General features: G+C 42.7%; 2 long non-coding RNA genes across 2 annotated transcripts in view; one reads left to right on the forward strand and one right to left on the reverse strand.

The window, feature by feature from the left end:
- The first annotated feature begins 8516 nt into the window (after window positions 1-8516).
- The window catches only part of LOC144336930 (uncharacterized), a 53693-nt gene continuing 36202 nt past the window's right edge, over window positions 8517-26007 (forward strand). The window contains exon 1 of the long non-coding RNA XR_013409363.1: window positions 8517-10019. This is a non-coding gene — a long non-coding RNA (uncharacterized LOC144336930). The remainder of the gene's footprint in view (window positions 10020-26007) is intronic.
- Window positions 22009-26007, reverse strand: part of LOC144336934 (uncharacterized) — a 31276-nt gene continuing 27277 nt past the window's right edge. Inside the window, exon 2 of the long non-coding RNA XR_013409368.1 lies at window positions 22009-24395. This is a non-coding gene — a long non-coding RNA (uncharacterized LOC144336934). The remainder of the gene's footprint in view (window positions 24396-26007) is intronic.

Below are 26007 nucleotides of genomic sequence, written 5' to 3' on the forward strand. Positions count from 1 at the left end.
AAAGGATTTCACATCTAAAGAGTTTGTTTCCTTTATAAAACAACAGCCTCTTGTCATTTGAGTTGTCCAGAGATGTCTGAAAGCACGAATACACTTAAGAATAAATGGATCTCTCAGGTGACAAAGAGGCACAGTGGTAACTAAATATAATCTATTCTCCATTCTCAAAAAGCAGTTTTAACTGTGTGAACCGTATTCACTGGACAAGGCCAGAGAAAAGCGTCTTTAGGACAATACAGCCATGAGGCTGCAAATCAAACTGGGGGCGGGAAGGATGCAGGAGGCTTCCATGGCCAAGACACTGGTGGCTATCCTTGGGTGTCACTCAAAACTTCAAGGTAGGCGGGGCGCCGTGGCTCATGCCTGTAATCCCAGCACTTTGGGAGGCCGAGACGGGTGGATCACAAGGTCAGGAGTTCCAGACCAGCCTGACCGACATGGTGAAACCCCGTCTCTACCAAAAATGTCAAAAATTAGCTGGGTGTGGTGGCATGCGCTTGTAATCTCAGCTACTCGGGAGGCTGAGACAGGAGAAGCGCTAGAACCGGGACCCGGGAGGCAGAGGTAGCAGTGAGCGAGATCGCGCCATTGCACTCCAGCCTCAGCTACAGAGCAAGACTCTGTCTCAAAAAAACAAAAACAAACTTCAAGGTGGAGACGCGCGGCGCAGGCGCAGAGCTAGGTGGCAAGGGCAGTGCGGCCGTGGAGACAAGGCCAGCGGCCGGGCGCGCAGGGCTTGGGGCAGGGCGGGAGGGAGAAGGGCCGGCCCAGCACAGCGTCCGGGAACACTAAGGCTTGAGTAGCGCAGCCCGCCGCCTTGGGTGGGCTGGAAAGACCACTCGGCCGGGCGGGCCCCGGGGGACTGATTGGCATTTTTTATCATCTACAGAAGCTCACTGTAAGCCGGGCGCGGTGGCTCACGCCTGTAATCCTAGCACTTAGGGAGGCCGAGATAGGCAGATTGCCTGAGCTCAGGAGTTCGAGAGCAGCCTTGGCAAAATGGTGAAACCCCCTCTCTACTAAAATACAAAAAAAATCAGCCGGGCATGGTGGCGCGCACCTGTAATAGGGAGGCTGAGGCAGGACCCCAGCTTGAACCCAGGAGGCGGAGGTAGCGGTGAGCCCAGAGTGCGCCATCGCAATCCAGCTTGGAAAACAAGAGTGAAACTCCATTTCAAAAAAGAAGAAGAAGAAGAAGAAGGACGGGTGCAGTGGCTCACGGCTGTAATCCCAGTACTTTGGGAGGCCGAGGCAGGCGGATCACGCGGTCAGGAGTTCGAGACCAGCCTGGCCAACATGGTGAAACCCCGTCACTACTAAAAATACAAAAATTATCCAGGCGTGGTGGCGGGAGCCTGTAATCTCAGCTACTCGGAAGACTGAGGCAGGAAAATCGCTTGAAATAGGAAGGCAGAGGTTGCAGTGAGTCAAGAATGCACCACTGCACTCCAGCCTGGGCAAGAAGAGTGAAACTCCGTCTCAAAACAAAACGAAACAAAAAAAGCTGGGCATGGTGGCTCACAACTGTAATCCCAGCACTTTGGGAGGCCCAAGCGGGCGGATCATGAGGTCAAGAGATCCAGATCATCCTGCCCAACATGGCGAAACCCCATTTCTACTAAAAATACCAAAATTACCCGGGTGTGGTAGCAGATGCCTGTAATCCCAGCTACATGGGAGGCTGAGGCAGGAGAATTGCTTAAACCCGGGAGGCGGAGGTTGCAGTGAGTGGAGATCACGGGGTTGCACTCCAGCCTGGGTGACAGAGTGAGACTCCATCTCAACAAAACAAAAAATAAATAAATAAATAAAACCACTGCAGCTCTCATCCTGCCACAAAACTAATGTGTACCCCGACCCCCAGCCAGCTCTACACAGATCTCTGACTTCCCATCCCAGAACACAGAAAGCCCTCCATCTTTTTGACCTAAAGCCTGGACTTTAAGCTAGGTTGGGCCTGGGGGTAGTGGCAACGAAAGCAGCAGCCATAATGTTGAACATAAGAATGACATGAGAAATCCCGTGGGCACGTCATTCACTCAGAACTGACCTGGAGTTGTGTACAAGTTAAGCAGGACAGACCTACACACTCACAGGCGTGCACACATTCCACACTTCCTGGGAAGAATGAGGGGCCTGAGAGCTACCTGTTTCCCAGCTGCAAGCTGATGTCCACATACACCATTCACGTGTCTTCATTTAGGCCTCTGCATTGTATATTCATTGAGCCAATGTACATATATTTTTTTGGGAGGCATCATTTAGTGCAACACCAGCCCCCACTTGTCCTGGGGGGCAGTCAGGAGGGATCTGGTCAGCTCCTCATCCCCTAGGACAAAGGAACTGCCCCCTTTCCAGCACTACATCCAGCAGCACCATCTCACGATGGTTATTATCAAACACGAACAGCATGAGGTAGCTTACCTTTCTTCACATCCCCTACAATGGCCTTTCATTTTTCTTCTGTGCTTGAGTTCTTCTTTTACATACATATCATTTTTATATATACATATATATATGTGTGTGTATATGTCTATACATGATTCAGTGCAGTGACTGAATCATGGTTTACTGCAGCCTCAACCTCTTAAACTTAAGTGATTCTTCCGCCTGAGCCTCTCAAACATGCAACACCACATCAGATCAATTTTCAGAATTTTTTGTAGAAACTGAGTTTCACTACGTTGCCCAGGCTGATCTTCAACGCCTGGGCTTAAGCGATCATTCCACCATGGCCTCCCAAAGTATTTAGATTACAGATGTAAGCCACCACACCCAGACAAAAATATTTTAGAAAAAACTTACAACCAAAATATGATTTATGATTGTGCCACTGTTCTCCAGCCTGGGTACCAGAGTGAGACCTTGTCTCCAAAAACAAAACAAAAAAGACTTATAACAAAATTGAAGTTCTAAATTTGTGTCATCTGTTTCTCCTTTCTGTCCTCCAAGCTATCATTGTTAAATGTAATGAGTACTGAGAAAACTGTTAGATATTATTAAGGAATTCCTATATATCCTCCAGCTGAGAACAAATTGTTCTAATTTGGCTCAAGTATTTTCTCACTGCTACCTCCAGGGTCTAAACTACTAAATCAAATCAGGACACTTGCAGAGGACATTTGGCCATTTTCATTTTCAAATTGAAAGTGAAATAACCCCTTAAATCCTAATCCAGTAATTAAAAAAAAAGAAAAATCAGACTGAGATGCAGCACAGTCAGGGCATACTTTCTCTGGGAATAGCCACTTAATACAGAATGGGTGAGGAGCCTTTCTAAGATGAGCAAATTTGGGCAACATAATTCTTGCTTATCCATTCCCAGCCCCCACTACCTGCCATTCCTTTTTGTTTTCTTTTTGTTTGTTTGTTTGTTTGTTTTTGAAATGGAGTCTCGCTCTGTTTCCCAGGCTGTAGTGCAATGGGGCAGCTGGAGTTCAGTGGTGTAGCAGGACGAGCCGCAGACAAGAACCACTCAGACATTGAGTTGTGGAAGGAAATGGCTTTATTCAGCTGGGAGCATCAGCAGACTCATGTCTCCAAAAACTGAGCTCCCTGAGTGAATAATTCCTGTCCCTTTTAAGGGCTTACAACTCTAAGGGGGTCTGTGTGAGAGGGTCGTGATCCACTGAGCAAGTCGGAGGTACATGACTGGGAGCTGCATGCACCGGTAATCAGAACAACAGAACAGGACAGGGATTTTCACAGTGCTTTTCCATACAATGTCTGGAATCCATAGAGAACATAACTGGTTAGGTCAGGGGTCGATCTTTAACTACCAGGACCAGGGCATGGTGCCGGGCTATCTGTCTGTGAATTTCATTTCTGCCTTTTAGTTTTTACTTCTTTCTTTGGAGGTAGAAATTGGGCATAAGACAATATAAGGGGTTGTCTCCTCCCTTATTCCCCCGCTTTGAGAACCTCACTCATTAGTGGGAGTTCTCACTTTCATCCTCACTACCCATGTCTTTTTGCCATTCAGATCAGTAGTGATTTATATAGTATGCTTGTGCTGCAGCATTTTGGTGAACTAAGGTAGCAATGAAACTTTTTATTACTTGAAGGAGTACAGGTAGCAAACAAGGGAGTAGTAAGCAGTTTCATATTACTATTATAATTTTTATTATAAGAGTTTTAAATCCTCTTAGTGCTGGAAACCATTTTCCAAACATGGCCCCGGGATAAAATCCATGCCACACTTGCACGGGCACATGTGCCAGTTTTGTCATATCTTTAATTATGTCTTCAACTACTTGCCCTTGATCATTTATGTGCAAACAGCAATTGGTTAGGTTAAATTTTCCACAGACCCCTCCTTCAGCTGCTAGCAAGTAGTTGACAGCTAATCCATTTTGATAGATAGCATTTCTCATCTGAGTTTCTTGCCAGGCCAGAATAGTCAAGGCTCTGCCGGTTTTATTAGTGATTATTTCTAAGACAGCTTGTAACCATATGATTTGGTTGAGCATATAAACGGGGGCTCGGTATCCCCACGAGCCATCTTGTGCCTAAGTGGAAGGCCCATAGTACTGTATGATTTTTTCAGGTGGCCACTCGTCATCTTTCCAGTTGCCTATAGCTATGTTTCTCCTTTCTCAGGAAGCATAGACTGGAAAGCCTAGAAGTTCACCTGTTTTTATGGGCAGTAGAAAAAAAGATGGGTTATAGCACACATCAGGCTGGTCAATTCCTGGGCTATATACTTTGTTTAGAATAGCATTACACAAACAAGTTCCTTTTAGAGTCCTGGTACACTTATAATAACCATAAAATAATAGGACTGTAGCAACCTTTTGTCCTACCTCAGAGACTTGATGTATATACTGGAAATAGTCCTTAGTCTGAAGAAGGTCAGTTGAAGTCCTTAGTGTACAAGTCCAAATTTTAAGGAAAATGAGACATGCAATGAGTTTCCTCATGCTTCAGCCATGTGTGGACCAGTCTGCTTCCGGGTGTGACTGGAGCAGGGCTTGTCGTCTTCTCCAGAGTCACTTTGCAGGGGTTGGCGAAGCTGCTCCTGCCCACTACAGCTCCCATTCCACTGATGTTCAAGGATGGTCTTGGAGGTCGGGCCTGCTAGAATAAATTGAGTCCAACACCTCTACACAGTTATGTTCAACTGGGCTCTCTGATACTCGGAGCAAGGTGGTGGGGTTTAGGGTGTTGCAAACTTCAGTGGTTATGTGGGGATTTTCACAGAGCAAGCTCTGGTATCTAGTTAGTCTAGTATTCATTAGTCAATCATGTCTGTATTTATTAAAGTTATCACAACATGGGGGCCTTTATGTTTAGGTTTTGCCTAAGAGTTAGCTTATCCACTTCTTGTGCTAGCAGGGCTGTTGCTGCCAAGGCCCTCAAACATGGGGGTCAACACTTAGAAACCCCACCTAGTTGTTTAGAGAGATAGGCCACCGGCCTCAGCCTGGGCCACACAGTCTGGGTTAAAACTCTAACCGTCATTTTTTTTTTTCCCTCTCTCTGACACATATAGTATAAAAGGTTTTCTCAGGTCAGGTAGCCCCAGGGCTGGGGCCGACATGAGTTTTTCTTTTCTTTTTTTTTTTTGAGATGGAGTCTTGCTCTGTCACCCAGGCTGGAGTGCAGTGGCACAATCTCAGCTCACTCTAAGCTCTGCCTCCCCAGTTCACGCCATTCTCCTGCCTCAGCCTCCCTAGTAGCTGGGACTACAGGTGTCCACCACCACGCCCAGCTAATTTTTTGTATTTTTAGTAGAGATGGGGTTTCACCGTGTTAGCCAGGATGGTCTCGATCTCCTGACCTCGTGATCCACCCGCCTTGGCCTCCCAAAGTGCTGGGATTACAGGTGTGAGCCACCATGCCCGGCCTCAGTTTTTCTTTTAGCTCATGAAAATCTCATTGCTGTTGGTTGTAATAGATGTAGTTTATTTAATTTACATTTTTATTAACTGTCACCTACCAAAATATTGACTCAAATCCTGCAGCTATTTGATTTTGGGCTTTCAATTGATCTGGTAGTCCCCATGGGACTCCAATTGCATCTAAATAGACGTGAGAGTCAAAAGACCCATAGGGGGCTTCTCTTGCTTTACGATGTTTTATTTTTCCTCCCTCTGGTTGATGAACTGCCAGGATGAAAGGGATAGTCAATTGCACTAAAGCACAAGTGCCAATCCAGTTATTTGGCACAGTGCCCAGTAAAGGTCCAGCACAATACCACCACACATCTGCTTGGGGATGAACAAGGGCTGACTGTTTGATAAGCTCTTGAAAATTCTTAAGCTCGCTGCATCCCTTCAGGTCTCCAAGGAATGTTAAGTTTCCTCCCTGTTGTGAGAGACACGAAATGAACTTAGTATTGGGAGACGGAAGCTGGATGGCCCTTGGGAGCTGACCTGCAGGGTGCCGGATTCAGGATATAGCAGAGAGGGCTTGGCACGACTTATCACTCCAGGCTGTAGAATCCTGAAAAAGAGCTACCATTCTGCCCACACCTGGTCGACTGGACAACCACGTTAGTGGAAAGGGGACAATCTGGGCCTCTGGCCTGCCACATGCACAAGCATAACAATTGCTTTTGTTTAACATGTGGATGGAATATTTGATCCATTCCAACCAGGCATTTGCATCTTGGTATCCTGTCTTAATTGCCAAAGTTTGTTTTAAGTATTTAACTTCTATAATTCGTTAGTAAAATGAATATATGGTTTTAGGAAATTACAAAAACCAGTTGGGGCAGTTTATTCTTGCTTTTTAGTGGTCTGCAGAACGTTGGACCAACTACAGCATAAAAGCTCTACATTGGGGGAAAGACTCCTGGTTGACACTAGGGTCTTTATTGAAATCTCCCCGGATTAAATGGTCCTAATTTACTAATGTCCAGTCTGAGGAGAGTCAGGAGGAACAGAGGTACTTTTCTGAAGTAGAGAGCTGTCTTTGACTTGGCAAGTCCCCACAGGGTATAACAAGGCAAGCATTAAATGCAATAGTTTGAGGTGAAATTGACTTGGTTACATTAATAACTAGATGGGCAGCAATTGACCGAGGAAAGAAGAAAGAGTAATAGAATAGATTGAAGAGTTAAATTTTTCTTAGCTTTAGTTTGGTAGGGTTTTCCCTGGGACTATGACCCACGACTCTGGAGGGGGTGGCGCTTTCTTGACTTGGATGTGATGAGTCCATTCCTTTTCCACTGAATGAACAGCAGTCTCTGTGGTTAGCAGCACAAGGTAGAGTCCTTCCCAGAATGGCTCGAGTTTCCCTTCTTTTCACCCTTTGATGAGAATGTGATCTTCAGGCTGGTGCTGGTTTACTGGAAATTCTAGGGGTGATACATGTGCTAAAAGACTTTTAGTTTTGAGGGAAAGGAAAGTGGAAGATAAACCAAGTATATAATTTTTAAGAAATTGACCTTTTGTTTTAAGGTGAGGACATCAGCAGTGGACTTTACAGTCCTTGGTGCCTTTCTACTGAGAAATTTCCTTTAGCACCTATTTTTATTAGTTTTTAAACCAAAGAAAGCCAAACACCATTTTGTATTTGACAATGCTTCCTGTATGATTTTTATACCAGATAAGCTAAATTTCATTTTTATATTAGTGTGTTATTAATGTTAAACTTAGTTTTAATAAAACTTTGTAGATATATTTATTCCATTTTTAAAGTTTGACCATAACAGGTTAATGCTTTAAGAAAAACCTGTTTTTTGTTTGTTTGTTTGTTTTGAGACTGAGTCTCCCTCTTGTTGCCCAGGCTGGAGTGCAATGGCGCAATCTCGGCTCACCGCAACTTCCGCCTCCCAGGTTCAAACAATTCTCCTGCCTCAGCCTCCTGAGTAGCTGGGATTACAGGCATACACCATCACGCCTGGCTTATTTTGTATTTTTAGTAGAGATGGGGTTTCTTCATGTTGAGGCTGGTCTCGAAACCCTGACCTCAGTGATCTGCCCTCCTCAGTCTCCCAAAAGGCTGGGCTGACAGGCATGAATCACCGCACCCGGCAACCCGTTGTGTTTTTAATGTTCGGTTCACAGAAAACCTGGATGATACCTCTTTAACTTTAGCCAATGTGTTTATACACAGATTTCAAGACTTTCACAGACAATTTTTTGACATGTTTCAACTTTTTGACGTGTTACAAACATTCCTTTTGTTAAACAACCAGTAAGTTTATTTCAGGACGAGAATTTACTGTGTAACATTCTTTTTACATAAATTCTGCCCTCCCTCCACTTCCCCCTCCCCCTTTTTTTTGAAGATGATAACCATTCCTTCTTAAAGTGAACTTTCTTTATGTCTGTGGACTAGACTGTCTAAGGCCACAAGATTATAAGTTACTGTAGTACATGTTACACTGTTAACTTTTAGCAAACTTTACTTTTGTTGAAAATCTAGTAAGTTTGGGATTTTAATTATCCTTTGCTATTAATAAGAACTTGTTTAGTCCAAACTAACTTAGAATTGGTACAGATGGCTTTTAAAGGAGTAGGGTACACTGTTTTTATCCTTAACTACTTGTATATCTCTTTCTTTCCCTCTTTCTTTCTCTCTTTGACTTTCTCTCTCTCTCTCTCTCTTTGACTTTCCTTTTGCCTCTGTCTCTTTTTCTTTTTCTCTGCTGGTCTTTCTTTGCCTCTGCGAGCTGCTTATGTTGCTGTTCTCTCAACACTGTCAGCCAGGGGGCATGAGGGTCTAAAACCAGCTGTAACCAAGTGTGTATGTACGGGAACTGATCTGGGTGCCCTGACTTACAGGTTACCTTGTGCCACCCCTTTGAAACAAGGGACCTGTCCAGGCTTCCTTCTGATGGCCAACCCACCTCTAATGCTGGCCAGTCTATTTCACACAAAGTTCTAAGTTTTCCTGGTGTCATAGTAACACCATAATCTCCTTTAAATCCTTTCTTGAAATTTTTCTACATAATTCCTAGCAGGATGGGCTTACTTTGTGCCTGACCCATGCTTCCTTGAGATAAAACATCACGCTTACACCACACACACACACCACAAAACAAAGAACAGGTAAAAAGGGCACACACACACTTTTACAGTTTACACCAAACCAGAATCAGAACCAAAATCAGAGTATCGAGAAATCCAAGCCAGGTAAAAACCAAAACCAAAGTGTCAAGCAAGCCACGTCAAAACCAAAACCAAAACCAAAGTGCCGACACGGGCATGTCATGGATGATCAGGCCACACTTCCACTCAAATGGAGCGGGTAAGTTCCAAAGACCAGTCTTACCGAGTTTCGAATGTCCGGACTCCAAGTGCCACTTCCTTCCCGGTGTTCAGCCACTGTGTTAATCCTCTGTGGGAGCCTGTCATGCACCGCTCTGATGAAGCATTCCACTGGGGCAAATGCCTACCCAGGAGTGCTCTCAGGATCTGTGTTGCTTAAGCTGGCCAGAGTCCTCTGCAGCGATGCTCCACAGGGCAGGCCTAAGCTGTCTAAGGGGCTACCTCGACGCTCTGTTAATCACCTCGCTTCCCAATCAGGGAACCAAGAAATGTTGCAGGATGAGCTGCAGACAAGAACCCCTCAGATAGCAAGTTGTGGAAGGAAAGAGCTTTATTCAGCTGGGAGCATCAGCAGACTCATGTCTCCAAAAACCGAGTTCCCTGAGTGAGCAATTCCTGTCTCTTTTAAGGGCTTACAACTCTAAGGGGGTCTGCATGAGAGAGTCATGATCAATTGAGCAAGCAGGGGGTATGTGACTGGAGTCTGCATGTACTGGTGATCAGAACAGAACAGAACAAGACAGGGATTTTCACAATGCTTTTCCATACAATATCTGGAATCTATAGAGAACATAACTGGTTAGTTCTGGGGTTGATCTTTAACTACCAGGCCCAGGGCACAGTGCCGTGCTGTCAGCCTGTGGATTTCATTTCTGACTTTTAGTTTTTACTTCTTCTTTGGAGGCAGAAATTGGGCATAAGACAATATGAGGGGTGGTCTCCTACCTTAGTGGGGCAATTTGGGCTTGCTGCCACTTCCACCTCCCAGGTTCAAGCCATTCTCCTGCCTCAGCCTCCTGAGTAGCTGGGACGACAGGCACATGCCACTATGCCTGGCTAATTTTTTGTATTTTTAGTAGACATGGGGTTTCACCATGTTAGCCAGGATGGCTCAATCTCCTGACCTCGTGATCCACCCGCCTGTGCCTCCCAAAGTGCTGCGATTACAGGCATAAGCCACTGCACCCAGCCTTGCCCCCTATTTCTAATGGTCATCCCAAGATGTGTATAGCAGTGTGGTGCAGCATGGTGAGAGAGAGGCTCAGGGATGGGATGAGGGTCTTTCCTGCATTATCAAAATGATTAAAAAGTTGTTAAAAGGGTGTCCATGGCTGGGTGCAGTGGTTCATGCCCATAATCCCAGCATTTTGGGAGGCCCGGGTGGGAGGATCATGAGGTCAGGAGTTCAAGACCAGCCTGGCCAACATAGTGAAACCCTGTCTCTACTAAAAACACAAAAAATTAGCCATGCGTGGTGATGCATGCCTGTAATCCCAGCTACTCAGGAGGCTGATGCAGAAGAATTGCTTGAACACAGGAGGCGGAGGTTGCAGTGAGCTGAGATCATGCCATTGCACTCCAGCTTGGGTGACAGTGCGAGACTCCGTCTCAAAAAAAAAAAAAAAAAAGGTGTCCAAAGGTTCTACTTCTTACCCTTAAATAGCAAATAGGATGCATTATACAAACTGACCCAGGTAAGGGAAAAATCAAGGGTATTTCTTTTTCTTTTCTTTTCTTTTTTTTTTTTTTTTTGAGACAGAGTTTCCCTGTATTGCCCAGGCTGGAGTGCAGTGGTCTGATCTCGGCTCATTGCAACCTCTGCCTCCCAGGCTCACTGCATTCTCCTGCCTCAGCCTCCTGAGTGTGGGACTGCAGGTGCCTGCCACCACACCGGGATAATTTTTGGTATTTTTTAAAAATATACTTTAAGTTCTAGGGTACATGTGCAAAATGTGCAGGCTAGTTACATATGTATACATGTGCCATGTTGGTGTGCTGTACCCATTAACTCGTCATTTACATTAGATATATCTCCTAATGCTATCCCTCCCCCCCCCCATTTTTTGTATTTTTAGTGGAGATGGGGTTTCACCATGTTAGCCAGGATGGTCTCGATCTCCTGACCTCATGATCCACCTGCCTTGGCCACCAAAAGTGCTGGGAATACAGGCGTGAGCATATATATATATGCCTGTTAGTTACATGCATGGCTTCTTTTGACCTGTTCATGTCCTTTGCCTACTTTTTAATGAGGTGTTTTTTTTTCTTGTAAAACATGTTTAAGTTCCTTATGGATTCTGGATATTAGACCTTTGTCAGAAGCATAGTTTGCAAATATTTTATTTTATTCTGTAGGTTGTCTGTTCACTCTGTTGATAGTTTTGTTTGTTTGTGGGTTTTTTTTGTTTTTGTTTTTTTTAGTTCAATTAGGTCCTGTCAATTTTTGCTTTTGTTGCAATTGTTTCTGGTATCTTCATCATGAAATGTTTGCTGTTCCTCTTTCTAAAATGGTATTTTCTAGGTTATCTTCCAGGGTTTTTCATAATTGTAAGATTTACCTTTAAGCCTTTAATTTATCTTGTGTTGATTTTTGTAAGGTGTAAGAAAGGAGTCCAGTTTTAATCTTCTACATAGTGCTAGCTAGTTATTCCAGAACCATTAAGTAAGTAGGAAATTTTTCCTACATTCCTCTTGTCAGCTTTGTCAAATATCAAATGATTGTAGGTGTGCAGGATTATTTCTGGGCTCTCTATTTTGTTGCATTGTCCTATGAGTCTGTTTTTGTACCAGAACCATGCTGCTTTGGTTACTGAAGCCCTGTAGTACAGTTTAAAGTCTGGTATTGTGATGCCTCCAGCTTTGTCCTTTTTCTTAGTATTGCCTTGGCTATATGGGCTCTTTTTTTGTTCTGTATGAATTTTAAAAATAGTTTTTTCTTTCAGTTCTGTTAAGAATGTTTTTGGTAGTTTGTTAGGAATAGCATTCGATTTGTAAATTTCTTTGAGCAGTATGGCAATTTTAATAATATTGATATTTTCTATACATCTCTATTAGATTTTCTAGTTTCTGTGCAGAGATGTTCATAGTAGACTTCATGTGTTATTTGTCAGTGATAATGTCCCTTTTGTCTTTTTTTTTTTTTTTTTTTTTTTTTTGAGATGCAGTCTCACTCTGTCACCAGGCTGGAGTGCAGTGGTGCAATCTCAGTTCATTGCAACCTCTGTCTCCTGGGTTCAAGCGATTCTCCTGCCTCAGCCTTTCAAGTAGCTGGGACTACAGGCGTACGCCACTATGCCCAGCTAATTTTTGTATTTTCGGTAGAGACAGGGTTTCACTATGTTGGCCAGGATGGTCTCAACTCCTTGCCCTTTTGTCGTTTCTAATTGTGTTTATTTGGTTATTCTCTTCTTTCTTCATGAATCTAGCTAGTAGTTTATCTTTTTTTTTTTTTTTTTAAAGATTTAACATCTAGATTTCTTGATCTATTGTATAGTTTATCATGTCTAAATCTCCTGCAGTTTAGATCTGATTTTGGTTATTTCTTGTCTTTTACTATCTTAAAGATTGGCTTCCTCTCGCTTGTCTCATTCTTTTATTTATAATTTAGTTTGTTAAATTGAGATCTTTCTAATTTTCTGATGTAAGCATTTAGTGCTGTAAATTTTACTTTTAACACTGCCTTAACTGTGTTGCAGAGATCCAGTATGTTGTATTTTTGTTCTCATTTGTTTCAAAGAACTTCTTGATTTCTGCATTAATTTTGTTATTTTCCCAAAAGTCATTCAGGTGCATGTTGTTTAATTTCCATGTAAGTATGTTGTCAAGTTATTTTCTTTGTTTGAATTATGTTTTTGTCAAGCTGTGGTCTGAGTGTGATTGGGATAATTTGGAGATTTTTGAATTTGTTGAGTATTGTTTGATTTCTGATTGTGTGGTCAATTTGAGAGTATTTGCCACATGGTGATGAGAAGAGTGTATATTATGTTGTTTTTAGATGGAGAGTCCTGAAGATATCTATTAGGACTATTTGGTCAAGTTTTGAGTTTAGGTTCGGATGTCTTGTTAATTTTCTGCCTCAGTGATATAGTAGTGTCTGTGGAATGTTGCAGTCTCCCACTCTTATTGTGTTATAATCTATTTTTTTTTTTTTTTGGAGACATAAGCTTACTCTGTCACCCAGGTTTGAGTGTGGTGGCACAATCTCAGCTCACTGCAACCTCTGCCTCCCAGGTTCAAGTGACTGTTTTGCCTCAGCTTCCAAAGTAGCTAGGATTACAGGTGCATGCCACCAGGCCTGGCTAATTTTTTTTTTTTTTTTTGAGATGTCTTGCTCTGTCACCCAGGCTGGAGTGCAGTGGCACAATCTTGGCTCACTGCAACCTCCACTTCCCAGGTTCAAGTGATTCTCCCACCTCAGCCTCTTGAGCAGCTGGGACTACAGGTGTGCACCACCATGCCCAACTAATTTTAGTGTTTTTAGTAGAGGTGGGGTTTCACCATGTTGGCCAGGCTGGTCTCAAACTCCTGACCTCAAATGATCAGCCTGCCTTGGCCTCCCAAAGTGCTGGAATTACAGGCATGAGCCACCATGTCCGGCCAAATTTTTGTATTTTTATTGGAGATGGAATTTCACTATGTTGGCCAGACTGGTCTTGATCTCCTGACCTTAAGTGAACTGCCCGCCTTGGCCTCCCAAAGTTTTGAAATTATAGATGTGAGCCACTGTGCATGGCGAGAATGTAAGTTTCTTCATTGGTCTCTAAGAACTTGCTTTATTCATGTGCACAATGGATTTTTTTTAACATCTTTCTGTCTTCATTTTTTTTTCCATAAACAATCTTCCAAGTGCACACAGTATGCCCAAGGCTACACCTTAGATTCCTGAATCCACTGTCTACTGAAAATCCAATGTCCAAAAGTTTAAGAACATGCCCAGAGGCCTGGTTGTTGTAGGAGAAAATATAAATAACAAATAAGAGGCTTAATTATTCCACCTGAAAATAAAAGAGGGCATTTTTTTCTTCTCTTTTTTCTTAAAGCATTTAGGTTATATGTATACTTTTTCTTTGTTGTTTTGAAACACATGTATATGATATTAATAGCTAAATAAACCTTTTGTCATTATTTTTGACTCAGGATTCTTTAGGACCTCAGATTTATTGCCTTTTTTTTTTTTAGTCTTTCTTATTTATTTATTTATTTTGAGTTGGAGTCTCACTCTGTTGCCCAGGCTGGAGTGCAATTGCCCTTTGGCTCATTGCAAACTTTGCCTCCTGGGTTCAAGCAATTCTCCTTCCTCACCCTCCTGAGTAGCTGGAATTACAGGTGCCTGCCACCACGCCCGGCAAATTTATTTTTGTGTTTTTAGTAGAGACGGGGTTTCACCATATTGGCTAGGCCGGTCTCTTGGCCAGGCTAGTCTTGAACTCTTGACCTGGTGATCTGCCCACCTCAGCCTCCCCAAGTGCTGAGACTACAGGTGTGAGCCATCACGCTCAGTCTTTGACTTGTAGTCTTTTAAAGTAGAAACAGATTTGATTAGATTTAAGCTCATTTTGAGAGCACACAAACATTGAGGATAAAAATGGGATTAAATTTCACAATACAGAATGATGAAGAGTAGAAAATACTGAGTATTTTTCTTTGACAGAAAACTGATTATTCAAGGTAATTATCTAACATTTGCAGACCAAAGTACTTACACTGCAAAAGCAAGGTTCAGTGTATAAACTGAACCGGGGGGTCTATAGTTGTTTTTTGATTTCTATTTATTAGTTCAGAACAATTAACATAGTTATCTGTAGTGTTTCGTAGACAACCCATATTCATATAAGTTAAACAGTATTTTTTACAATAGTATAAATATAAGATCACAATATTTATATTAAATACATCTCTTAAATCATTTTAATACTGTTATTCATACTTTTGTAACATAAAGTATCTTAGGCCAAGTGCGTTGGCTCACGCCTGTAATCCCAGCACTTTGGGAGGCTAAGATGGGTGGATCATGAGGTCAGGCATTCGAGATCAGCCTGGCCAACACGGCAAAACCCTATCTCTACTAAAAATACAAAAAAAAATTAGCCAGACTTAGTGGTGGGTGCCTGTAGTCCCAGCTACTCAGAAGACTGAGGCAGGAGAATCGCTTGAACCCAGGAGGCAGAGGTTGCAGTAAGCAGAGATTGTGCCACTGCACTCCAGCCTGGGCAACAGAGCGAGACTGTCTCAAAAAAAAAAAAAAGTATTTTAACTGAATTATGGTTATAGACTTTTTAAAATCCTATGTGCTTTATGACTAGTAAATTGAAATCATTTATACTTAGATATTTATAGTTAACATAAAAAAGACTACTAAATTGTTACAATAGATACTAGTCTGATATGTTTATTAATTAATCCAATAGGGATAATTATATGTAAGCATGATTTGTGTCTTTCATTTCACTAAATTGGAATGCTGCTATTACAGGACAAATAAACAAAAGTGATGTGGCCACCCCAAAACCAAAATAGTTTTTATGTTAGCTATGTTGCAAGCTCAAATATATTTCACTATGTGAACAAAGTCAGATTCCAATTTTTTATCGGAAAGTGCTGGTGGAAGTTGTGAGATGTATTTCAACATAGATTTCCCATTCAGTGGCTAGGATTCGAGAGAGCAACAGAGATGGAGGAGAAACCTAAAATTCTGCTGAGAATACGACCACTTTCTTCATAACGTTCATGTTTCTCATGCTAAGAGTGGTTTTGCCGTTTGAGTGTTTCCAGAGAATTTTCTTGAGGCGGAGTTTCGCTCTTGTTGCCCACGCTGTTGCCCAGGCTGGAGTGCAATGGCGTGATCTTGGCTCACTGCAACCTCTGCCTCCCGGATTCAAGCAATTCTCCTGCCTCAGCCTCCAGAGTAGCTGGGATTACAGGCATGAGCCACCATGCCCAACTAATTTTGTATTTTTAGTAGAGATAGAGTTTCTCCATGTGGGTTGGGCTGATCTCGAATTCCTAGCCTCAGGTGATCCTCTCGCCTCGGCCTCCCAAATTGCTGGGATTACAGGTGTGAGCCACTGTGCCCAGCACAGAGAAAAAAAATTTTTTTTGAGACGGAGTCTTGCTCTGTCGCCCAGGCTCACTGCAAGCTCGACCTCCCGGGTTCACGCCATTCTCCCGCCTCATCCTCCTGAGTAACTGGGACTACAGGTGCCCACCACCACTCCTGGCTAATTTTGGTTTTGTATTTTTAGTAGAGTTGGAATTTCACCATGTTAGCCAGGCTGGTCTTGATCTCCTGACCTCGTGATCTGCCCGCCTCGGCCTCCCAAAGTGCTGGGATTACAGGAGTGAGCCACCGGGCCCGGCCAGTTTTTTTTGTTTTTGTTTTTGTTTTTGTTTTTTTTGAGACGGAGTTTTGCTCTTGTCACCCAGGCTAGAGTGCAGTGGTGAGATCTTGGCTCACTGCAACCTCTGCCTCCCGGTTCAAGCAGTTCTCCTGCCTCAGCTTCCTGAGTAGCTGGGATTACAGGTGCCCGCCACCACGTCTGGCTAATTTTTTTGTATTTTAAGTAGAGACGAGGTTTCTCCATGTTGGACAGGCTAGTCTCTTTAAACTCCTGACCTCAAGTGATCTACCCGCCTCAGCTTCCCAAAGTGCTTTCATTACAAGTGTGAGCCACCACGCCTGGCCGAAAAATTCTTTTAAAGGGATTTTTTTTTTTTTTTTTTTTTCTGAGATGGAGTCTCGCTCTGTCGCCCAGGCTGGAGTGCAGTGGCCGGATCTCAGCTCACTGCAAGCTCCGCCTCCCGGGTTCACGCCATTCTCCTGCCTCAGCCTCCCGAGTAGCTGGGACTACAGGCGCTCGCCACCTCGCCCCGCTAGTTTTTTGTATTTTTTAGTAGAGACGGGGTTTCACCGTGTTAGCCAGGATGGTCTTGATCTCCTGACCTCGTGATCCGCCCGTCTTGGCCTCCCAAAGTGCTGGGATTACAGGCTTGAGCCACCGTGCCCCGCCTGATTTTTTTTTTTTCCTGACTTGATCAATCTTATATCTAATTTGAGTTTTTTCTTAAGATGCTTTTAACTTCTTTTTTTCTCTCAATATAATCTTGCTCAGACAGAGCTATTTTTCATTTCAAAGCTTTACATGTCTGTTTCAGAAGCCTTATTAGTATCCCATGGTTTGTATAAATGAGGTGGACTGACCCAATGATAACTCCTAGAGCCATTGTCTGTCTGGACTCATGCTGGAAATTCAGCAGTATATTTTAATGTCACTATTATAAATAGAAACTGAGGCTGAAACACTGCTCCCAGTCCCATTATTGTGAAGGTACAATTCTACCCAGGAAGCCTGTAGGCTCTCCTCCTGCTGCTCAGGCCTCCCTCTGATGTGGCACTGAAGTGCTGCTGTGGCAATTGGGGTTCATGTAAGATGTGAGCTGCCAGCTGTGAGCTGTGTGCTGTGGGCTGTTACTCAGTGGTATAGAGTAGGAGTCAAGAGAAGACACTAGCCATCAGGAGAGGGCAAGCAGGAGTTCTTTAGATCAGTGCTCAGGGAGTACAGAGCCATTACTTTATTTATTTATTTGAGATGGAGTTTCGTTCTTTTCCCCCAGGCTGGAGTGCAATGGTATGATCTCAGCTCACTGCAATCTCCGCCTCCTGGATTCAAACTATTCTCCTGTCTCAACTTCCCAAGTAGCTGAGATTATAGGCGCATGCCACCACGCCCGGCTAATTTTGTATTTTTAGTAGAGATGGGGGTTTCATCGTATTGGTCAGGCTGGTCTCGAACTCCTGACTTCAGGTAAGCCATCCGCCTCAGCCTCAAATGTGCTAGGATTACAGGTGTGAACTCCCGTGCCGGGCCAGAGCCATTACTTTAAAATGTAAATAGCCAAAAAGATAGCACCCTATTTAACTATTTATGTAGGAGATTGAGAGCCTACAGTCAGCAGGCACCTGGCTTCAAGGTGCAAAACTACCTCTTGTCATGAAACTGTGAAGCTTATTTTGGCATCAACTAGAACCAATGAGCATACACAGATGGCCTCCCCAATTACGAGGTGAATTTAGGATGAACTATTTATGATATGATGTAAATTCTTCTGCTGGATAAATTATGGTGACTGCCTTTCTGTCTTTGCAATCTCTTAAGTGGCTTGAATGTGATACATGTCACATTCTGGATTACAAGTGTTCAGAAAACCAACAGGAGACATTTTCTGCATTGTGAGATGTCAGTATAGACATCTTAAAGCGCCCCCTTTGAGAGTGTGGCTCTTTGAGGTTTTCGTATCTTGTTTAATGACCTGCTACAGTTATGGGAGAGTCTCCAGGTGTAAATAGAATCTAATGGCAGGATCTATAAGTGTAAACAAACATTTTTGGAGTAACAAAGTAGCCAGAGCCATGACCACAACTATCACTACCTGTAAAAAAATGTAATATTTGAGTAGAGTATTCTTGTCCTTCCTTTTACCCACCAGCTGGCTAGTCAGGTCAGGGAAGTTTCATTTTCTATTTAGAGTAAGCCTGAGTCTCTCCTGCTTGGCTTATCATTGGGCCATCAGCTCAAAGTCACTGGGAACCCTCTCACAATCACCTAGGCATTTTTGAGACATTTAAGGATGTCCGGAAGAGAACGGTTTCAGGCTGAAAAGAGTGGTATATTCTGCTTCTGTCTCGGTTTAAGAGAAATGAGTTATCCTGTGCTTGTTCCTCCTCTCATTCAAGAGATACCTTTGGTTGGTACCCAGATGACAGTTTCTTCAGTTTCCTGGTATTTGGGTGAGAAACATGGAGAAAGTCTGGAGACTCAAAGAGATAAACTAATTGCTTTCATTTCATTTGGCTATTCAAAGATAGATGAAACAGTTGTGGTCCCAACCATCTAGAAACTAGTCCAGACTAGCAAATGGATACATGGTTGAAGTAAGCAACATATGACTGGTACAATGAATAGATGTGCGCAGAAAACTTGGGCTTTATTTGGTACATGTTCTTTATACTGTTGTGACTTCAGATGTCATCACCTGAAGGGATGTTTATGGACAGAAAAGTTGTTATCATTTATATTTTTTACCTTGCTAAATATATTATTTATCTTCTAATAAAATTACCCTAGAACACCTTAAAAGATTTGTTTAAGTTGCTTATGAAAATATAAAATTGACAGGGAAGTGACTAAAACAAATTAAAATTACACAAATCTTAAGATTCAAGTTTCTCTTAGGTAAGCTTAGGAAAAACAAAACTTAAAATACTCCAGTAGCATAGAAAACAGAATTCTACATAACGTCCACTTCCTGACCCTGTTCTGTTCAAATTCACCCTTTATGGGGGCCTTATTTAGGTCTGGCCCCACCCTGGAATCTTGATGTATTTGACTGCCTTTTTAGAGCTAGTGCTCACAATTTTCTGAAATCTAAAAGCAGATAAATGGAAAAAAGTATACATTTTAGGGCCTAATCTTTTAATTTTTTAAAATTATACTTTAAGTTCTAGGATACATGTGCACAACGTGCAGGCTTGTTATATAGGCACACATGGTGCCATGTTGGCTTGCTGCACCCACCAACCAGTCATTTACATGAGGTATTTATCCCAATGTCATCCCTCCCCTAGTCCCCCACCCCGTGACAGGCCCCAGTGTGTGATGCTCCCCACTCTGTGTCTAAATGTTCCCATTGTTCAACTTCCATCCATCAGTGAGAACATGCAGTGTTTGATTTTCTGTACCTGTGATAGTTTGCTCAGAATGATGGTTTCCAGCTTTGTCCATGTCCCTACAAAGGACATGAACTCATCCCTCTTCATGGCTGCGTAGTATTCCATGGTGTATATGTTCCACATTTTCTTGATCCAGTCTATCATTGATGGACATTTGGGTTGGTTCCAAGTCTTTGCTATTGTGAATAGCACCGCAATAAACATGCATGTGCATGTGTCTTTATAGTAGCATGATATATAATCCTTTGGGTATATACCCAGTATTCGGATCACTGGGTCAAATGGTATTTCTAGTTCTAGATCCTTGAGGAATCGCCACACTGTTTTCTACAATGGTTGAGCTAGTTTACACTCCCACCAACAGTGTAAAAGTGTTCCTATTTCTCCACATCCTCTCCAGCATCTGTTTCCTGACTTTTTAATGACTGCCATTCTAACTGGTGTGAGATGGTATCTCATTGTGGTTTTGATTTGTATTTCTCTGATGACCAGTGATGATGAGCATTTTTTCATGTGTCTGTTGGCTGCATTAATGTCTTCTTTTGAGAAGTGTCTGTTCATATCCTTTGCCCACTTTTTGATGGGGTTATTTTTTCTTGTAAATTTTTTTTTTTTTTGAGACGGAGTCTTGCTCTGTCACCCAGGCTGGAGTGCAGTGGCCGGATCTCAGCTCACTGCAAGCTCCGCCTCTCGGGTTTACGCCATTCTCCTGCCTCAGCCTCCCGAGTAGCTGGGACTACAGGCGCCCGCCACCTCGCCTGGCTAGTTTTTTGTATTTTTTAGTAGAGACGGGGTTTCACCGTGTTAGCCGGGATCGTCTCTCGATCTCCTGACCTCGTGATCCGCCCATCTCGGCCTCCCAAAGTGCTGGGATTACATGCTTGAGCCACCGCGCCCGGCTCTTGTAAATTTGTTTAAGTTCATTGTAGATTCTGGATATTAGCCGTTTGTCAGATGGGTAGATTGTAAAATTTTTCTCCCATTCCATAGGTTGCCTGTTCACTGATGGTAGTTTCTTTTGCTGTGCAGAAGATTTTTAATTTAATTAGATCCCATTCGTCTGTTTTGGCTTTTGCTGCCATTACTTTTGGTGTTTTAGTCAATGAACTCCTTGTCCATGTGTATGTCCTGAATGGTATTGCCTAGGTTTTCTTCTATGGCTTTTATGGTTTTAGGTCTAACACATAAGTCTTTAATACATCTTGAATTAATTTTTGTATAAGGTGTAAGGAAGGGATCCAGTTTCAGCTTTCTACATATGGCTAGCTAGTTTTCCCAGAACCATTTATTAAATAGGGAATCGTTTCTCCATTTCTTGTTTTTGTCAGGTTTGTCAAAGATCAGATGGTTGTAGACGTGTGGTGTTATTTCTGAGGCCTTGTTCTATTCCTTTGGTCTGTTTATCTGTTTTGGCACCAGTACCATGCGCGCCAGGCTGGAGTGCAGTGGCCAGATCTCAGCTCACTGCAAGCTCCGCCTCCCGGGTTCACGCCATTCTCCTGCCTCAGCCTCCCGAGTAGCTGGGACTACAGGCGCCCGCCACCGCGCCCAGCTAGTTTTTTGTATTTTTTAATAGAGACGGGGTTTCACCGTGTTAGCCAGGATGGTCTCGGTCTCCTGACCTCGTGATCCACCCGTCTCGGCCTCCCAAAGTGCTGGGATTACAGGCTTGAGCCACCGCGCCCGGTCCATGCTGTTTTTGTTACTGTAGCCTTGTAGTATAGTTTGAAGTCAGGTAGCATGATGCTTCCAGTTTTGTTCTTTTGGCTTAGGATTGTCTTGGCAATGAGGGCTCTTTTTTGGTTCCATATGAACTTTAAAGTAGTTTTTTCCAATTCTGTGAAGAAAGTCAATGGTAGCTTGATGGGGATGGCATTGAATCTATAAATTACCTTGGGCAGTATGACCATATTCATGACATTGATTCTTCCTATGCATGAGCATGGAATGTTCTTCATTTGTTTGTGTAATTTTTTATTTCATTGAGCAGTGGTTTGTAGTTCTCCTTGAAGAGGTCTTTCACATCCCTTGTGAGTTGCATTCCTAGGTATTTTATTCTCTTTGTAGCAATTGTGAATGGGAGTTCACTCATGATTTGGCTCTCTGTTTGCCTGTTATTGGTGTATAGGAATGCTTGCGATTTTTGCATATTGATTTTGTATTTTGAGACTTTGCTGAAGTTGCTTATCAACGTAAGAAGATTTGGGGCTGAGAAGATGGGTATTCTAAATATACAATCATGTCATCTGCAAACAGGGACAATTTGACTTCCTCTTTTCCTAATTGAATACTCTTTATTTCTTTCTCCTGCCTGATTGCCCTGGCCAGAACTTCCAACACTATGTTGAATAGGAGTGGTGAGAGAGGGCATCCCTGTCTTGTGCCAGTTTTCAAAGGGAATGTTTCCAGGTTTTGCCCATTCAGTATGATATTAGCTGTGGGTTTGTCATAAATAGCTTATTATTTTGAGATACATTCTATCAATACCTGGTTTATTGAGAGTTTTAAGCATGAAAGGCTGTTGAATTTTGTCAAAAGCCTTTTCTGCATCTATTGAGATAATCATGTGGTTTTTGTCATTGGTTCTGTTTATGTGATGGATTACCTTTGTTGATTTGCTTATGTTGAACCAGTCTTGCATCCCAAAGATGAAGCCAACTTGATCTTGGTGAATAAGCTTTTTGATGAATCCAACAGCAGTTGGATTCAGTTTGCCAGTATTTTATTCAGGATTTTCGCATCAATGTTCATCAGGGATATTGGTTTAAAATTCTCTTTTTTTGTTGTGTCTCGGCCTGGCTTTGGTATCAGGATGATGTTGGCCTCACAAAATGAGTTAGGGAGGATTCCCTCTTTTTCTATTGATCGGAATAGTTTCAGAAGGAATGGTACCAGCTCCTCTTTGTACCTCTGGTAGAATTTGGCTGTGAATCTGTCCGGTTCTGGACTTTTTATGGCTGGTAGGCTATTAATCATTGCCTCAATTTCAGAGCCTGTTATTGGTCTCTTCAGAGATTCAAATTCTTCCTGGTTTAGTCTTGGGAGGGTGTATGCATCCAGGAATCTATCCATTTCTTCTAGATTTTCTAGTTTATTTGTGTAGAGGTGTTTATAGTATTCTCTGATGGTAGCTTGTATTTCTGTGGAATTGGTGGTGATATCTCCTTTATCATTTTTTATTTTGTCTATTTGATTCTTCTCTCTTTTCTTCTTTATTAGTCTTGCTAGTGGTCTATCAATTTTGTCGATCTTTTCAAAAAACGAGCTCCTGGATTCATTGATTTTTCAAAGGGTTTTTATGTCTCTATCTCCTTCAGTTCTGTTCTGATCTTAGTTATTTCTTGCCTTCTGCTTGCTTTTGAATTTGTTTTCTCTTGCTTCTCTAGTTCTTTTAATTGTGATGTTAGGGTGTCGATTTTAGATCTTTCCTGCTTTCTCTTGTGGGCATTACAGCTATAAATTTCCCTCTACACATTGCTTTAAATGTGTTCCAGAGATTCTGGTACGTTGTGTCTTTGTTCTCATTGGTTTCAAAGAACTTATTTATTTCTGCCTTCATTTAGTTATTTACCTAGTAGTCATTCAGGAGCAGATTGTTCAGTTTCCATGTAGTCATGCGGTTTTGAGTGAGTTTCTTAATTTTGAGTTCTAATTTGATTGCACTGTGGTCTGAGAGACAGTTTGTTGTGATTTCTGTTCTTTTACATTTGCTGGGCAGTGCTTTACTTCCAACTATGTGGTCAATTTTGGAATAAGTGCAATGTGGTGCTGAGAAGAATGTATATTCTGTTGATTTGGGGTGGAGACTTCTGTAGATATCTATTAGGTCCGCTTGGTGCAGAGCTGAGTTCAAGTCATGGATATCCTTGTTAACCTTCTGTCTTGTTGATCAGTCTGATATTGACAGTGGGGTGTTAAAGTCTCCCACTATTATTGTGTGGGAGTCTAAGTCTCTTTATACGTCTCTGAGGACTTTCTTTATAATCTCAATGTTTCTGTATTGGCTGCATATATATTTAGGATAGTTAGCACTTCCTGTTGAATTGATCCCTTTACCATTATGTAATGGCCTTCTTTGTCTCTTTTGATCTTTGTTGGTTCAAAGTCTGTTTTATCAGAGACTAGGATTGCAACTCCTGCTTTGATTTTTTGCTTTCCATTTGCTTAGATATCTTCCTCCATCCCTTTATTTTGAGCCTGTGTGTGTCTCTGCATGTAAAAACGGGTCCTGACTCTTTATCCAATTTGCCATTCTGTGTCTTTTAATTGGAGTGTTTAGCCCATTTACATTTAAGGTTAATATTTTTATGTGTGGATTTGATCCTGTCATGATGTTAGCTGGTTATTTTGCCTGTTAGTTGATGCAGTTTCTTCCTAGCATCGATGGCCTTTACAATTTGGCATGTTTTTGCAGGCTGGTACTGGTTGATCCTTTCCATGTTTTGTGCTTCCTTCAGGAGCTCTTGTAGGGCAGGACTGGTGGTGAAAAAAATCTCTCAGCATTTGCTTGTCTGTAAAGGATTTTATTTCTCCTTCACTTATGAAGCTTAGTTTGGCTGGATATGAAATTCTGGGTTGAATGTGGCTGGGCGAGGGTGTTCATGCTTGTAATCCCAACACGTTGGGAGGCTGAGGCGGGCAGATCACGAGATCAAGAGATGCAGACCATCCTGGCTAACATGGTGAAACCCCGTCTCTACTAAAAATACAAAAAAAATTAGCCGGGTGTGGTGGCAGGTACCTGTAGTGCCAGCTACTCAGGAGGCTGATGCAGTAGAATGGCGTTAATCTGGAAGGTGGAGCTTGCATTGAGCCTATATTGTGCCACTGCACTCCAGCCTGGGCGACAGAGCAAGACTCCATCTCAAAAAAAAAAAAAATGTAGGTTGAAAATTATTTTCTTTAAGAATGTTGAATATTGGCCCCCACTCGCTTCTGGCTTGTAGAGTTTCTGCCGAGAGATCCGCAGTTAGTCTGATGGGCTTTCCTTTGTGGGTAACCTGATCTTTCTCTCTCACTGCCCTTAACATTATTTCCTTCATTTCAACCTTGGTGAATCTGACAATTATGTGTCTTGGGGTTGCTCTTCTTGAGGAGTATCTTTGTGGTGTTCTCTGTATTTCCTGAATATGAATGTTGGCATGCCTTGCTAGGTTGGGGAAGTTCTCCTGGAACTCCTGAAGATTGTTTTCCAACTTGGTTCCATTATCCTCGGCACTTTCAGGTGCACCAATCAAACATAGATTTGGTCTTTTCACATAGTCGCATATTTCTTGGAGGATTTGTTTCTTTTTACTTTTTCCTCTAAACTTCTCTTCTCACTTTATTTCATTAATTTGATCTTCAATCACTGATATCCTTTCTTCCAGATGATTGAATCAGCTATTGAAGCTTGTGCATGCACCACGTAGTTCATGGAGTTTTCAGCTCCATCAGGTCATTTAAGGTCTTCTCTACACTGTTTATTCTATTTAGCCATTAGTCTAATCTTTTTTTTGAGACGGAGTCTTGCTCTGTCACCCAGGCTGGAGTGCAGTGGCCAGATCTCGGCTCACCGCAAGCTCTGCCTCCCAGGTACACGCCATTCTCCTGCCTCAGCCTCCCGAGTAGCTGGGACTACAGGCGCCCGCCACCTCGCCTGGCTAGTTTTTGTATCATTTAGTAGAGACGGGGTTTCACTGTGTTAGCCAGGATGATCTCGATCTCCTGACCTCGTGATTCGCCCGTCTCGGCCTCCCAAAGTGCTGGGATTACAAGCTTGAGCCACCACGCCCAGCCTAATCTTTTTTAAAGGTTTTTAGCTTCCTTGCGATGGGTTTGAACATCCTCCTTTAGCTTGGAGAAGTTTGTTATTACCGACCTTCTGAAGCCTACTTCTGTCAACTCATCCAAGTCATTCTCTGTCCAGCTTTGCTCCATTGCTGGTAAGGAGCTGCCATTCTTTGGAAGAGAAGAGGCGCTCTGGTTTTCAGAATTTTCAGCTTTTATGCTCTGGTTTCTCCTCATCTTTGTGGTTTTATCTACCTTTGTTCTTTGATGTTGGTGACCTACTTGAGGAGGCAGTCTCTCCATTCTCAGAGCTCAAACACCGTGCTTGGAGAACCACTTCTCCCTTCACAGCTGTCAGACAGGGACGTTTAAGTTTGCAGAAGTTTCTGCTGCCTTTTGTTCAGCTATGCCCTGCCCCCAGAGGTGGAGTCTACAGAAGCAGCTGACCTTGCTGAGCTTTGGTGGGCTCTGCCCATTTTGAGCTTCCCTTGCCACTTTGTTTACCTACTCAAG

This window comes from Macaca mulatta, chromosome 19 (assembly GCF_049350105.2).
Source record: "Macaca mulatta isolate MMU2019108-1 chromosome 19, T2T-MMU8v2.0, whole genome shotgun sequence".
Classification (NCBI taxonomy): domain Eukaryota; kingdom Metazoa; phylum Chordata; class Mammalia; order Primates; family Cercopithecidae; genus Macaca; species Macaca mulatta.